The sequence below is a fragment of the Puma concolor genome, chromosome E2, assembly GCF_028749965.1.
Source record: "Puma concolor isolate L17-30 chromosome E2, mPumCon1.1.hap2, whole genome shotgun sequence".
NCBI classification, from domain to species: Eukaryota; Metazoa; Chordata; class Mammalia; order Carnivora; family Felidae; genus Puma; species Puma concolor.
In genome coordinates, this window is record NC_141681.1 from 58499758 (window position 1) to 58515838 (window position 16081).

The 16081-nt window shown below is 42.2% G+C and overlaps 1 protein-coding gene across 1 annotated transcript in view; it reads right to left on the reverse strand.

The window, feature by feature from the left end:
- The window catches only part of LOC112851106 (uncharacterized), a 76269-nt gene that overhangs the window by 53640 nt on the left and 6548 nt on the right, over positions 1–16081 (reverse strand). Inside the window, exon 2 of the mRNA XM_025914644.2 lies at positions 11171–11263. The gene's annotated coding sequence lies outside the window, so the exon portion shown is untranslated. The remainder of the gene's footprint in view (positions 1–11170; positions 11264–16081) is intronic.

Consider the following 16081-nt stretch of genomic DNA (forward strand, 5'->3'; position numbering starts at 1 on the left):
CCTGGGTGACTCAGTCGGTTAAGCGTCTGACTTTGGCTCAGGTCACGATCTCATGGCTTGTGGGTTAGAGCCCTGCGTCAGGATCCATGCTGACAGTGTGGAGCCTGGAGCCTGCTTCAGATTCTGTGCCTCCCTCTCTTTCTGCACCACTCCCTCCTCCCCACCACATTCGTGCTCTGCCTCTCTCTCAAAAATAAACAGACATTAAAAAAAAAAAAAAAAATTAAAAAAAAAAAAAAGACCAAAAATAAAACCCAAAACTGGCCCTAAATAGAGAATATTAATTATCTGACAAAGAATTCAAAACAACAATCTTAAAGATGCTCATGGAGAAAAATGAGAAAACAAATAGGTAAACAAATCATATCTGGAAAACTACTCACGACCAAAATGAAAATCCCAACAGACAAAATATAAAAAACAACTAAAAAGAAATTGGGAGCTGAACAGTTCAGTGACTGAATTTAAAAATACACTACAGGGGCGCCTGGGTGGCTCAGTCGGTTGAGTGTCCGGCTTCGGCTCAGGTCATGATCTCGCAGTTCGTGGGTTCGAGCCCCACATCGGGCTCTGTGCTGACAGCTCGGAGCCTGGATCTTGCTTCGGATTCTGTGTCTCCCTCTCTCTCTGCCCTTCTCCCATTCACACGCTGTCTCTGTGTCTCTCAAAAATGAATACACGTTAAAAAAAAAAAATTTTTTAAAAAAATACACTACAGGGGCGCCTGGGTGGCTCAGTCGGTTGAGTGTCCAACTTCATCTCAGACCATGATCTCACAGTTCGTGAGTTCAAGCCCCGTGTTGGGCTCTGTGCTGACAGCTTGGAAGCCTGGAGCCTGCTTCGGATTCTGTGTCTCCCTCCCTCTCTCTGTCTGTCTGTCTCTCTCTCTCTCTCTGCCCCTGCCCTGCTCATGCTCTCTCTCTCTCTCTCTCTCTCTCTCCTCAAAAATAAATAAACATTAAAAAAAGAAAAAGAAAAAGAAAAATATGCTACAGGTTCACAAGCAATATTCACCAAGGAAAAGAAAGAATCAGACATCTTAAAGGCCCCTTGTTTTAAATTCTCCATTGACAGAAGAAAATATGGAAAAGGACAGAGCCTAAGGGACTTGCGGGACACTAAGATAGGGAGCAATTTATTATATATTAAGGGGTTCTCCATGAAAAGAGAGAAATGGGGAATAAAACTTACATGAAGAGTTAATGCCTTCCACTTCCCACATTTATGGGAAGAAAGAGACAAATTCAAGTAACTCAGCAAATTCAAAGTAGGATAAATGTCAAGACAGGAACACAGTGGCACATCATAATTAATTAACCTATCAAAAAGCACAGGTGAATAGAGAATTTTTAAACAGCATGACAAATGTAATTCATCATGTACAAGAGAGCTCCTACCAGATCATTAGCAGGGCTCTCAGCAGACCTAATAGGAAGAGGTACGTGGGATAATATATTCAAGTGCAGAAAGATAAAAAATGTCAACCAAGAATGCCCTACCTGGCAAAACTGTTCTTCTACTATGGAGAAAAGAAGGCTTTCTCGGGTACAAACCGTGGAAGTTTACCACTAGATCTGCCCTACAAGAAATGTTAAAGAGAGTTCTTCTACTTGAAGTGAAAGGATTCTAAACACTACAACCACATGGAAATACGGAGTTCTCTGGTAAATGTAAATATTGCCACAAATACACAAACCTGAATACTGTAATGAGGTAGCACTAATCAATGTTATTTCTGCTACTAAAATTGTTCTCAACCAAAGCATAAAAATCATAAATCTAGGTTACAGAGTACACAACATAAAAGGTAGAGTGTGGGATGTTGCTGACATACAGTACGTGCAGGGGTGGTCCTAAGTAGGAGATTTTGAAGGCAATTGACAATATCAATTTTAAATGGTTTGTGACGCTCTTGGGGCACCTGGGCCCCAACCAACTGAGCCAAGTTGGTTAAGCGTCAGACTTTTGATTTTGGCTCAGGTCATGATCTCACAGTTCAGGAGTTTGAGCCCCATGTTGGGCTCTGCTTGGGATTCTCTCTCTCCGTTTCTCTCTCTGCCCCTCCCCTGCTTGGGCTTATGCTGTCTCTCAAAATAAATACACTTTAAAAAAAGAAGAAGAAGAAGTTTAAGAAACTCCTGAATAACCAATGGGTCAAAAAAAATCAAAAAGACAATCAGAAAATATCTGGAGACAAATGAAATAAAACATAACACACTAAAATGTACAGAATTCAGAAAAAGTCTAAGGACATAATCTATGGAACAAAAAGATGACCTGTGCAATGGAAGGAAATTTTTCAAAGAATCTAGCGGATAAGGAGTTAACTTGCAGAATGTAGACAGAAGGCTTGCAACATGAAAAATACAGTATAATTAAAACACGGACAATGGATTAAGTAGACATAAACCAAGAGCACAAATAGACAAGCATTTGAAAGACACCCTAAATCACTAAGTATTAGAGAAACACAAATCAAACCACAGTAAAAACCACTTCACGCTCATTAAGATGCCACCATCAAACAACAAAATCAACAAATGTTGGCTGGGACAAGAACCAGAACCATTCTACACTGCCGGAAGAGCTACAAATGGTGCAACCACTATGGAAAACAAACAACATTAACACATAACACAGCCACCCCACTTCTAAAGATACAAGGAGAAGAAATCAAAGGATCGATAGGTATCTCCAAAACCGAGTTTATTACAGCACTATTTACAAAAGCCAAGTAACAGGGGAAGCAAGAGAAATGTCTTTGTATGGCTAAATAAAGGGAATGTAGCATATATATGAACTGGAATATGATTCAGCCTTGACAAAGAATAAGATGTTATCACAGCATACAACATAGGTAAAACCTGAGGGCATTATGTTAATTGAAATAAGTTGAGGGGCGCCTGGGTGGCTCCGTCGGTTGGATGTCCGACTTCGGCTCAGGTCATGATCTCGCGGTCCATGAGTTTGAGCCCCGCGTCGGACTCTGTGCTGACAGCTCGGAGCCTGGAGCCTGTTTCAGATTCTGTGTCTCCCTCTCTCTGACCCTCCCCCGTTCATGCTCTGTCTCTCCCTGTCTCAAAAATAAATAAAACGTTAAAAAAAAAATAAAATAGGGGCGCGTGGGTGGCGCAGTCGGTTAAGCGTCCGACTTCAGCCAGGTCACGATCTCGCGGTCCGTGAGTTCGAGCCCCGCGTCGGGCTCTGGGCTGATGGCTCAGAGCCTGGAGCCTGTTTCCGATTCTGTGTCTCCCTCTCTCTCTGCCCCTCCCCTGTTCATGCTCTGTCTCTCTCTGTCCCAAAAAATAAATAAATGTTGAAAAAAAAATTTTTTTTTAAAATAAAAAAAATAAAAAAAATAAAATAATAAAATAAAATAAAATAAAAAGAAAATTAAAAAAAAAAGATCTTTCTACAGGACTATAATTTTACACTGTGACTGTGCACCCATGAAAACCAACTATCTTGAACCACTAGCATGTGTTACACGGCTGTAACAGTGTGAACAAAATTAATTAAATCAATCATAAAATGCTCTCATGGAACATGTTATGAATAAGCACTTAAAAGACACCAGAGAAATGTATTATGCTATTTTTTACATAATTTTTTAAGTTCATTTATTTGTTGTGAGAGAGAGACAGAGAGAGCAAGCAGGGGAGGGGCAGAGAGACAGAGAGAGGGATGAGAGAATCCCAACCAGGCTCTACACTGTCAGCATTGAGCCGGATGCGGGGCTCAAACTCGCGAACTGTGAGATCGTGACCTGAGCCAAAATCAAGATTTGGATGCTTAACCGACTGAGCCACCCAGGCACGCTGAGACTCTATTTTAATAAGCAGACCAAAACACACCCAGGATCTACTTCTTGGGGTTTTGTTTTTGGTTTGCTTTTTGTTTTTCTTTCTTTTCTTTCCTGAACAAAATGATGAGATGGATGTAATTCACTCCATTTAATCAATACAAATAGAAGATGTACGAACGAGAATTTAAAACAACTTATAAGGATACTAGCTGGAGATACTGAAGAATCTCTTTCTACAGAGATAAAAGAACTAAAGTCTAGTCAGGCTGAAATAAAGACGCTATAACCAATATGCAAACCCAAATGAAGGCCATAAAAACGAGGATGGATGAGGCAGAGAAGCAGAAGATAAAATTATGGAAAATAACAAAGCAGAAAAGAAGAGGGAAAGAAAGGTCATGGATTACAAAGATAGCCTTAGGGAATTTAGCAACTTGTTAAAATGTAATAACATTTGGGGCGCCTGGGTGGCTCCATAGGTTAAGATCCAACTCTTAATTTCAGCTCAGGTCATGATCTCACAGTTCGTGAGTTCAAGCTCCTCATTAGGCTCTGTGCTGACAGCGCAGAGCCTGCTTGGGATTCTCTGTGTCCCCTGCTCTGCCCCTCCCCCAATCATGCTCTCCCTCTCTCAAAAATAAATGTTAAAAAAAAAAAAAAAAAAAAAAAGAATGTCACATCCTGACAGGTGCAGGAACCTCAGGATACTTGGGAGACATCAAGAAAAGAGGAATTCACCTAAATCACAGGTATTGCAAGCAAATGTAATGGCAAATATTTGGCCTGTCTTCTGGTCTCGAGATACTATGAAATTTCAGTCTGAAATTTCTTATAGAAAGTTTCAGCAGGGGCACTTGGCTGGCTCAGTTGGTGGAGCATTTGACTCTTGATCTCAGGGTTGTAAATTCAAGCCCCATGGTGGGTGTAGAGATTATTTAAAAATAAAATCTTGGGGGGGAGAGGGGAAGTTCCAGCAAAGCAGACATAAAACAAAACAAAACAACAAAAGACAAAACTGTATGGCCAAGCACTATTCTTGCTGTGTTTATGTAAATTAGGCCAAATTTGTTAAACTTGGAATTCTTTAATAAATGCATTATTAGTCTGCGTTTGAAGATCTTTGATGGAAATGAGGGTGATTTTGGAGAAAAAAAATTGTTTTAGTAACACATATTTGGGGGTGTCAGATTCTAGTTCTGATTAACTGTCTCTTAATGTTTTTGTCTGGCTATAAATTGGGCTGGATCCTGAATTCTACTTGCTTCCTCAAAAATCTGGCTATGACTGTCCAAACTAAGGTTTCTAATTTTCTCTCATTCTCTTGGCTTGCAATCACTGAGAACTAAAACTGCCCTTTTTCCTGAAGCCCTGCAAACTGAAGCTAGACAACTGAGGTAGACCTCAGGGAAATTCCCACAACAGCCCGGGTTCACACAATCTTCTTGCCTACTGCTGTGTGGGCCACTCAGAAGAACCACCAGAGACATCTGAAGAACAAGCCAGAAAAATCGATCAGATTCCCACCGTCCGCTCCTACCCCATTGGAGGATGCTTCAAGCCTACCCCATTGGAGGATGCTTCAAGCCTGACATGTAAAAATCCTCTCACTGACAGCACTCAGGACTCAGACACTGGGTTTATAATTTGCTCCAAGCATTGGGGCACCTGGGTGGCTCAGTTGGTTAAGCATCTGACTTCAGCTCAGGTCATGATCTTGCGGTCCGTGAGTTCAAGCCCCGCATCGGGCTCTGTGCAGACAGCTCAGAGCCTAGAGCCTATTTCAGATTCTGTGTCTCCCTCTCTCTCTGCCCCTCCCCTGCTCATGCTCTGTCTCTCTCTCTGTCTCAGAAATAAATAAACGTTAAAAAAATTTTTTTTAAATAATAATAATAATTTGCTCCAAGCATTAAGCTGTGTTTTTCTTTGGTTCCCACAGAAATGCCTCTTAATAAGTAATTACCTGATTGCTTGCACAATATAGGCTTAACTTTAAGACTCTGTTGCAGGACCACCCCCTGAAATGAGACAACTGTTCAAATGAACTAACCTATTCTGAAGATGAAGACTGGTTCATGAGGTACAAAGTAAACTTCTACCTAAGGTCCAGAGCAGAGCTTAAACTCCAGCTAGAAGGAAACCATGTTGATCTCTGATGTTTTTCTAAGGAAAATTGTGTCAAAAGGGGAGACTGTGCAATTGCCACTAACTCCCTCCCAACCTATAATGCACGTTCCACTAAAAGACAAGTTCTAGGTTTTATAGACCGGTACTATTCATGACAGTCCTACACCAAAATCCATCCACATGCCCATTTAGAGTAAAATGATGCAGGGCGCCTGGGTGGTTCAGTCAGTTAAGCATCTGACTTCAGCTTAGGTCATGATCTCACTGTTCGTGAGTTTGAGCCCCGCGTCGGGCTCTGTGCTGACAGCTCAGAGCCTAGAGCCTGCTTCTGATTCTGTGTCTCCCCTCTCTCTCTGCCTCTCACTCACTTGCTGTCTCTCAAAAATAAATAAACATCAAAAAAAATTTTTTAATTAAAAAAAGAGTAAAATGATGCAATTAATTGTTTGATATTCACACAATGGAATTGGATCCATCCATTCTAATGAATGATACACAATAACGTGCAGGACAGATAAATTCACAAACAACATATGGAAAGAAAAAAACCAAACAGAAAAGAGTGCCTGTTGCCTGATTACATTTATATAAAGTACAGAAATGAGGACAGCAATCTATCACCTTACATGTAAAAAGAGAGCCTAGCTTTGGGGGAAATTATACTGAGGAGCTAAAGAAAAATTTTACAGGACAAACAATATTCTCTTTCTTGATCTCAGTGGTTTTTAGAGATTTACTCAGGTTGCAAAATTCCATTGAGCTGTTTACCTATGATTTGCATTTTATTTTTTTTTAAAAACATACTCATTCCAGGGGCATCTGAGTGGTTCAGTCAGTTAAGCATCTGACTTCGGCTCGGGTCATGATCTCGCGGTCCGTGAGTTCGAGCCCCGCGTCAGTCTCTGTGCTGACAGCTCAGAGCCTGGAGCCTGTTTCAGATTCTGTGTCTCCCTCTCTCTCTGCTCCTCCCCTGCTCTCTCTCTCTCTCTCTCAAAAACTAAATAAAAACATTAAAAAAAAAAATCTATACCGCCTATATCGTAACCATCACAATGTCCCAGTACTTACAAAAAGGAAGAAAAGGTACAATACTAAACTTGGGGAAAATAATCTCAAGTAATTTGAGGTTTAAGGCCCTTGGGAAAAGGGATTACTGGTGATGCCACCCCACTGCATTAACAAGTACAGGTGACCCTTGAACCATGAGGGGGTTGAGGTCCCCAGCCCCTATGCACCTGACCATGTATAACTTTGACTCCCCAACACTTAACTTCTAATGGCCTACTTTTGACCAGAAACCTTACTGAAAACATACACAATCAAAGACAGTATGTATGTTATATATGGTATTCTTACTATAAAGGAAGCTCAGGAAAAGAAAATGAAAATAAAACCAGAAGGAAGAGAAAATACATTTACAGTACTGTATTGTAAAAAAAATCTGACTGTAAGGGTACCCACAGTTTAAACCCACGTCGTTCAAGGCTCAAGTGTACTTTGTGTTACTGTCTGGTTACCTGCAGCCTTGATGAAGGTGGGGCGGGCTAAGGCCAACGTAGGGATAACCCATCATTTATTACACATCAGTGTTAACACATCAAAAACCATTCAGTGTTATATTCATTAAAACACATTAAGTTCAGGGGCGCCTGGGTGGCTCAGTCAGTTAAGCATCCGACTTCAACTCAGGTCATGATCCCACAGTTCATGAGTTCGAGCTCCACATCGGGCTCTGTGCTGACAGCTCAGAGCCCGGAGCCTGCTTCAGATCCTGTGTCTTCCTCTCTCTCTGCCCCTCCCCCACTCACACTCTGTCTGTCTGTCTGTCTGTCTCTCTCAAAAATAAATAAACACGGGGCGCCTGGGTGGCTCAGACGGTTAAGCATCCGGGGTTGGCTCAGGTCATGATCTCATAGTTCACAAGTTCGAGCTCCACATTGAGCTCTCCTCTGACAGCATGGAGCTCGCTTCAGATCCTCTGTTCCCCTCTCTCTTCCCCTCCCCTGCTTGTGCTCTCACTTTCTCTCTCAAAAATAGATAAACATTTAAAAAAACACACTAAAGAATCAACACAGACTTGACCAAGCAGAAGCAGACATCTTCGAAACATCTTGTTTTAAATGATCTATGAAGAAAAAAAAGTATTTTTTTAATAAATTATCTATGAAGGGGGCGCCTGGGTGGCTCAGTCGGTTGGGCGTCCGACTTCGGCTCAGGTCACGATCTTGCGGCTCGTGGGTTCGAGCCCCGCGTCGGGCTCTGGGCTGATGGCTCGGAGCCTGGAGCCTGCTTCTGATTCTGTGTCTCCCTCTCTCTCTGCCCCTCTCCCATTCATGCTCTGTCTCTGTCTCAAAAATAAGTAAACATTAAAAAAAAATAATAATAATTTAAAAAAAATAAAAAATAAAAAATAAAAAAATAAATTATCTATGAAGAGGAGCAAAGAAAAACGTGGAAGAAGGGTCTAAGGGACTCATGGGACACCCACAAGTGGACTGACAGGCACACTGAAGGGACCCCAGGAGGAGAGGGCAGGGAAAGGGAGCAGAGAGCTCTACTGAAGAATGCCTTGTACTTCCCACCTTCCTGGGAAGAAAGAGACAAATTCAAGGAGCTCAGTGAATTCTAAGTAGGATAATGTCAGGACAGGAGCACAGTGACACGTTATTATTAACCTAGCAAAAACCACAGGTGAAGAGAATTTTGAAACAGCTTGACAAAAACAGCTCATCTCGTACAAGAGAGCTCCTATCAGATTAGTAGCAGCTTTCTCAGCAGACCTTATAAAAAGAAGTGCATGGGATAACGTATTCAAGGGCAGAAAGATCAAAAAATACCAACCAAGAATACTGTATCTGGCAAAACTGTTTTTCAAAAATGAAGCAATGGGGTGCCTGGGTGGCTCAGTCGGTCGGGCGTCCGACTTCAGCTAAGGTCATGATCTCATGGTTCATGAGTTCAAGCCCCACATCCGGCTCTGTGTTGACAGCTCAGAGCCTGGAACCAATGGAGGCTTTCCCAAGTAAACACCTCTGCCCTACAAGAAACATTAAAGGGAGTCCTTCTAGCTGAAATAAAAGCATTCTGTACAGGAACTAAAATCACATGAGAATATAAAGGTCTCTGCTAAATACAAATATCTGCACACTGATGGAAACCTGTAGTGTTGTAATAAGGTCGCACAAGTTGTTTTCGTTCCCGCTACAGAATTTCTTTTTTTTTTTTTTTAAGGAAATTCAGGCCCAGCACAACACCCAAGGCGGGGCTTGAACTCAGGACCCTGAGATCAAGACCTGAACTGAGCTCAAGAGTCGACACTTAGTGGATAGAAGTAGAGTGTATGGTGCTAAGCAAAATAAGTCAGTCAGGGAAAGATAAATATCATATGATTTCACTCATATGTGGAATTTAAAAAACAAAACGGATGAACATAAGGGAAGGAAAAATAAGATAAAAACGGAGAGGGAGACAAACCACAAGAGACTCTTAAATATAAGAGAACAAACGGAGGGTTGCTGGAGGGGAGGTGGGTGGGGGGACAGGTTAAACCGGTGTTGGGCATTAAGGAGGACACTTGTTGGGATGAGCACTGGGTGTCATATGTAAGTGAAGAATCACTGGGTTCTAGTCCTGAAACCGTATTTGAGGAAATTAATTCCATTACTATGACAACCCACTTAGACATAAAACATTCACTGACCACCAACCATGGAAAGAAACAAGATGAGTCACAGGCAAAGTATAAATGGGTGATATTTATACAAATACATAATTTTATTTATTTATTTTATTTTAGTTATTTATAATTTTATTTTATTTTACTTATTTTTTATTTTATTTATTTATTTATTTAATTTTATTTATTTATAATTTTATTTTATTTATTTATATAAGGACATACAGCTGATGAATAGCTGAGTTGAACCCACACTGTCTTAAAATATACTGAGATGAGGGGCTCCTGGGTGGCTCAGTCGGTGAAGCGTCTGGCTCTTGATTTTGGCTCAGGTCATGATCTCACGGTTTGGGAGTTTGAGCCCCGCGTCAAGCTCTGTGCTAACAGTGTAGCCCGCGCTTGGGACTGTCTCTCTCCCTCTCTCTCTGCCCCTCCCCCACTTGTGCATGCACACCCTCTCAAAATTAACTTAAAAAAACTATAAATAAATAAACTTGGGGGGTTAACTTCAGACACACTCTCAGGAAAGAAGAAAAACCTGAGGATTAATTTTTCTTGAAATAAATGACATGTGTGAACAAAACATCTTTTTTAATATGAGACTTTTACTAATTATGCAACTCATTTCTTTTTTTTAAGTTTATTTATTTATTTTTGAGAGAGAGAGAGAGAGAGAGGCAGAAAGGGAGAGACAGAATCCCAAGCAGGCTCCACACTGTCAGCACAGAGCCCAACACAGGGCTTGATCCTAGGAACCTTAAGATCACAACTTGAGCCAAGATCAAGGGTCAACACTTCACGGACTGAGACACCCAGGCACACTTTACGTGCTCTAAGTTCTAAGTGTTCCAGCTCCTGTATGGCATTACCCTATGTAGGAACTCTAGGATACAAACAGAAACATTGAATTATTTAACAATTGAGAAATTGGAACACACTGAGTTGCAATTTCTACTGTCAGTCCAGAAAGAATAAGGAAACTGTGAAGTGAAATAAAGCATTAGATTTTCTCATTTTAGGGAGGTGCTTTGTTATCTGCAGAAATTCCTCAGTCTCAGTTTTGTACAGTTATGTTTAAAGCCTCCCTAAGACTGGAAATCAAAAAGCAGAAAACAGGTGAAATCTGTCTCCACTGTTTCTGGGATTGCTGCACCAAATCCCCATATGCCCCCACATCCTCATACACTTCTGACGGGAGGCAAAACAGAACTTAGAAATGACTTAACATAGAGACCCTCAGAAATATGCACAGATTTCCACAGGCCTCCAAAAGCAATGGAAAAGCACTTAGATCATGGAGGCCCTCACCATCCACGAGGAGGCTTTTGTCCATGCTGTGGACGTGATGGACCATCACTAGAGCTAAAGGAGAATCCTCAGAGGTTGTAAGAGCCTGATGAGTGTTGGACAGGAAGCGTCCCTCTGTGACAGCAAGAGAAATACACCTACCCTTCTCAAACTTATTTCTATTCAAGGAGAGCTGCCTAAACCACAATGTAAGGTCTACCTTGCTCCTTGACATTTGAACCCTTCCTCTGGCATCTGCTTCATTCATGCCCACCTACCTGAGTGTGTGGCTACCTTCTCCTCTCTCTTCACATCCCTGAGCTCCTTCTCTTGCTCCAAAAAGATGACCAGGTCTGGCTTTGACACAAGATCTGTTTATTAGAAAAAGGAATATGAGTATTGCTGGAGATTCTAACTTTCCATCCACTACTGTGCACAGTAGAGAAGAGAGACCACTGTAGAATTCTAGAAAATCTAAAAATAGAACTATACTACCATCCAGCAATTGCACTAGGTACTTATCAAAAGGATACAAAAGGGCACACAAACCCCGATGTTTATAGCAGCACTATCAGCAGTAGCCAAAGTATGGAAAAAGCCCAAATGTCCATCAAGTGATGAATGGATAAAGATGTGACATGTGTGTGTGCATGTGCATGCGTGTACACACACACACACACACACACACACACACACACACACACACACACACAGAGGAATATTACTTAGCTATCAAAAAGAACAACATCTTGCCATTTGTAATGACATGAATGGAGCTACAATGTCTTACGCTAAGAAAGATAAATCAGACGAAGCCAAATATCGTATGATTTCACTCGTGGAATTTAAGAAAGAAAACAGATGAACATATGAGAAGGGGAGGGGAGAGAAGAGAGGACAATAAGCCACAAGAGACTCTTAATAATAGAGAACAAACTGAGGGTTGACAGAGGGAGGTGGGTGGGTGGGTGGCGGGCTAGACAGGTGATGGGGAGGGCACTTTGGTGGGGTGAGTACTGGGTGTTGTATGGAAGTGATGAACCACTGAATCCTACTCCTGGAAGCAAATACTGCACTGTACGTTAACTAAAATTTAAATTTCAGGGGCGCCTGGATGACTCAGTCACGTAACCATCAGACTCTTGATTTCAGCTCGGCTCATAAATCTCACGGTTGGTGAGTTCAAGCCCTGCATCAGGCTCTGCACTGACAGTGCTAAGCCTGCTTGAGATTCTCTCCCTCTCCCCCTCTCTCTCTGCCCGCCACCCCAAGAATAAATACTTTTTTTTAAATAATAATAAAATAGGGGCACCTGGGTGGCTCAGTCAGTTGAGCGTCCGACTTCAGCTCAGGTCATGATCTCACAGTTCATCAGTTTGAGTCCCGCGTCAGGCTCTGTGCTGACAGATCAGAGCCTGGAGTCTGCTTCAGATTCTGTGTCTCCCTCTCTCTCTGCCCCTCCCCCACTCATGCTCTGTCTCTCTTGCAAAAATAAATAAAAATTTTAAAAATAGTAATAATAAAGTAAAATTTGAATTTTAAAAAAAGGGAAAAATAAATATTCACCCTAAGCCTAAATAAAAGGAACTCATTCACTCTTGCTCCAGAGTCTTGGCTTTAGAAGTTATTCCCTGTGACCTCCTTATTTGCTACAAATAAACTTTCCCTTGTGTTGGCAACTCTGCTTGGTGTCGTTTCTGTCTGTGACTCACCAAGGAGCAAGTTCACTTTAGTTCACTTATGAATCTGGCAATCCACATGTGTCTTTCTCAGGTTCTGGTCTCTGTTTCCCTGGTTCCCAACAGATGAAGCAGCGGTCAACACAAGGTCACTCTGGCTAAACCTGTTCAAGTTACTGTGGCAGGAGGCAGATTCCTTGGGGGACAGAGGGGGCGCTCACTCTTCACGCCTATGACTGCTAGCCTGGTGTTCTGACGGCCCCTGAAATCCAGTGGCCATTCTGAGTACTATTACTCAGAAGGATTTCTGTTGGGATAAGCCATACCAGGTCTGTGGCACAGCTTTAAGAGGTAAATGGGGGGGCGCCTGGGTGGCGCAGTCGGTTAAGCGTCCGACTTCAGCCAGGTCACGATCTCGCGGTCTGTGAGTTCGAGCCCCGCGTCGGGCTCTGGGCTGATGGCTCGGAGCCTGGAGCCTGTTTCCGATTCTGTGTCTCCCTCTCTCTCTGCCCCTCCCCCGTTCATGCTCTGTCTCTCTCTGTCCCAAAAATAAATAAACGTTGAAAAAAAAAAAAAAAAAAAAAAGAGGTAAATGGGGAGAGCTGTCCAACAAAGTCTGGGCAAGACGGCATAACGCTCAGAATACCCGGGGAAAACTGAATACTCCTTCAAGTTGAGTCTAGACATCCCCGGAAGATCACAGGACCCAGCCATTCACAGGCTTGAGATGGTCCAACCTTGCAAAATGGGAGTGACCCAGCAGAGAAGGGACTGAAATCTCCATCCCACCTGGTTGTTTGGTGGGCTTCTTGTTCCCAGCTTAAATCTCCACCCTGAGCACTTCCTCCTTTCCTTCTAGCCCCAGACAAAGGAGACAGCAACTCCCTGGGTCACTGGAAGCAGGCACTTGGAACAAGTTAGAGCTCTATTTAACCGGTTCAAAAGACAAACGCTTATTTATATATGTGTGTGTGTGTGTGTGTGTGTGTGTGTGTGTGTGTATTAGAATGTCATATATATGATACATATATGCCAAATGTTTTGCACATTCACATATCTGGGATCATTTTTTGTAAACTAAAGTTTAAGCTTGTTGGTTTCATTAAAATAGGCAGATCTTTTGGAGTTATCAACATCGAAAATAAGAGATAATTAACCTTTGTTCTACCTGAATTTACTAGTCATGTTCACGTCGTATCTGTTACAATTTGTCACCAAAAAGAATTTAAAATTCGGTCTGTCCCATAGTTTTCATGGGTAATTAATTGTTAATGAGTAAATAAGTTCAATAAGTAAAAAGACTGATAGGTGAATGTTTAAATAGCTTACAAAATCTTTGATAATCTAACACTCTGAAGTTTTGCTCAAGTAAATGATAAATTGGTTTGAACTCACTGGATATCTAAGTCTTTTCCAAAGAAGACAGAATACTGAAACACTGATTATTAAACATTAGGTTTATCTGTTCTTGTTTTATTAGAGAGAAACTAGAGATAAATTTGGGTCTGGAAGTACACGTTTTATGCTTTATTAAAAGGTTCTTTGGGGCGCCTGGGTAGCTCAATCAGCTAAACATCCGACTTCAGCTCAGGTCATGATCTCACGGATCATGGGTTCGAGCCCTGCATCAGGCTCTGTGCTGACAGCTTGGAGCTTGGAGCCTGCTTCAGATTCTGTGTCTCCCTCTCTCTCTGCCCCTCTCCCTTGTTCATGCTCTGCCTCTCTCTCTCTCTCTCTCTTTCTCTCTCTCTCTTAGAAATTAATAAGCATTTACATATATATATATAGTTCTATCAAAAAACTATTCTAGAAATTATGACATATGTTCATAAATTTGCCAATCTAAAGAATTCTGGTGCAACAGACAGTTCACAATTGGGTAGTACTAATTTTACTAGAAATTCAGGTTTCTAAATGTTAAAATTCTTTTTTTTAAATGTTTTTACTTTATTTTTGAGAGAAACTGAGTGTGAGTGGAGGAGGGGCAGAGAGAGGGTAGTACAGAGCTCAATGTGGGGCCCGAACTCACAAACCGTGAGATCATGACCTGAGCCGAAGTCGGACGCTCAACTGACTGAGCCACCCAGGTGCCCCTAAACGTTAAAATTCTGGGGGCACCTGGGTGGCTCAGTCAGTTAGGCGTCCGACTTCGGCTCAGGTCATGATCTCAGTCTGTGAGTTCGAGCCCTGCGTCGGGCTCTGTGCTAACAGCTCAGGTCCTGGAGCCTGCTTCAGATTCTGTGTCTCCCTCTCTCTCTGACCCTCCCCCGTTCATGTTCTCTCTGTCTCAAAAATAAATAAACGTTAAAAAAAAAACAACTTGTAATTCTGATATGTGTAATTGAGACTGCTAAAAATGGTAAGGAAAGCAAGTCTATATGGAAGGAAAGTAGTATGTGTTTTTGGTAAGAAAGGTAATGACAAGTAGGATTACATCTTTGTTGAGGGAAGACTGCTAATTACCAAGCATGCAGAAATTAAATATGGCAAGGAAATTCTCAGACCGCTAGAAGCCATACACACACCTAAACGAGTGGCAGTGGTTCATCGTCGAGTCCTCAAAAAGGAAATTCAGAGGGAACAGAGGAAAATAATTTTGCAGATGCAGCACCAAAAGGACACCAAAGTCTGGGGAGAGTCTGCATTTTCCAGTAACTCCCTCTCTACCACCATGTAAGCTCACTCCGTCCTGCTTCCACAATGAGATAAAAGAGGTAGGGGCGCCTGGGTGGCGCAGTCGGTTAAGCGTCCGACTTCAGCCAGGTCACGATCTCGCGGTCCGGGAATTCGAGCCCCGCGTCAGGTTCTGGGCTGATGGCTCAGAGCCTGGAGCCTGTTTCCGATTCTGTGTCTCCCTCTCTCTCTGCCCCTCCCCTGTTCATGCTCTGTCTCTCTCTGTCCCAAAAATAATAAATAAACGTTGAAAAAACAAAAAAACAAAAAAAAAAGAGGCTGTAAAGCTGGGTTATCGATGGTTCCCACCAGCCAGAGGATGGATGATGAATAACCACTGGAGAATCCGGGTACCTAAGACTGCTGTGGACTCCCTGAAGAGTGCACCTGCCTCAACCCACCATGGTAAGGAAGCCTTATACCTATGGTTACTAAAGATTATGAGCACCCCAACGATGAAGGAAGTCACCGAGAAAATAACAAATCAATGTGCCTACTGTAGGCAAACAATGATAAACCAGACCTTTGGTACACCCTTTAGTTAGAGAAACTCAAATCCAAGGGCAATGTCTGGGGAGGGTTGGTGAAGGGACCTTAGTGTAAGGCAAATTGCTCCCAGAGGGTTCAGATACCTTTGGGTGTTTGTGGATACATTCACTGGATGGATTGAGGCCTTTCTCTGTGAGGCAGAAAGGACCTTAATAATTTAAGTTTTTTTAATGTTTATTTTTGAGAGAGAGAGAGACAGACAGACCACGAGCAGGGGAGGGGCAGAGAGAGAGGGAGACAGAATCCAAAGCGGGCTCCAGGCTCTGAGCTGTCAGCACAGAGCCAGAC